Source organism: Seriola dumerili, unplaced genomic scaffold, assembly GCF_002260705.1.
Source record: "Seriola dumerili isolate Sdu_G_001 unplaced genomic scaffold, Sdu_1.0 BDQW01000017.1, whole genome shotgun sequence".
Taxonomy (NCBI): Eukaryota; Metazoa; Chordata; class Actinopteri; order Carangiformes; family Carangidae; genus Seriola; species Seriola dumerili.
The window spans coordinates 14,529,708-14,530,576 of record NW_019174272.1 but is presented as its reverse complement, the minus strand read 5'-3'; positions in this window follow the sequence as shown (position 1 = coordinate 14,530,576).

The following is an 869-nucleotide window of genomic DNA, read 5'->3' as shown; positions in this document are numbered from 1 at the left end:
ATTTATGTAATTATTTTTTCTGATAAGTAGGAACAGACATTTTAACTGTCACAGCATGAAAAACACAAAAACAAACGTTACATAGATTGAAATATATTGATAATAATTAGATTAATTTGTATTTCAATATATTGAATGTAAATGGGAGAAAATACATTTTCATACTTATGTTAAATTTATTGAATAAATATATATATAAATAGTTGATTTTGGCAACTTTGTAATATTTTTCACACATATTAGACATGGCTGAATAATATATTTTTATTGGGAATATTTAAATATATTAATTGCCTTTATATGTAAATAGGTTTAGTTCTCCATCCATGTAAATACACTAATTTGTAATATGAATTCATGGAATTTGTTAACATATTGGTTTTCTGTGGATCCAGTGGACATAATCAATGGCTTCAGGAGCTATAGGACACACCTACTGGAGGTTGAGAGAAAATAATGCAAATTGATTTTATTGATACTATATTGATATATTTATTGATGGAGTGTTTCTAGTACGTGGCACAGCTTTACTCAAATGAGACTCACTTATGTAAGTTTTATTACATTTCTTTAAAATTCTTTAATTAAATGAGTTATGGACAAGTGGCATTCAGTTACTTTCACTTTCTGTTTTCAGCAACTGTGTAACTATGAGCAACCACCAAAGCATCAGACTGACAGTCACCAGTTATATAGTTCCTGGACCTGATGAGACCTGATGAGACCTGATGAGACCTGATGAGACCTGATGAGACCGTCCCTAACGCAGCTGACCATCATTAAAGTATCTTATAACGTTGCCAGACGATTTAACAAAGTTTCACACATAAAGTCTATTCACAACAAAACGAGGAGAGAAGACACACAGG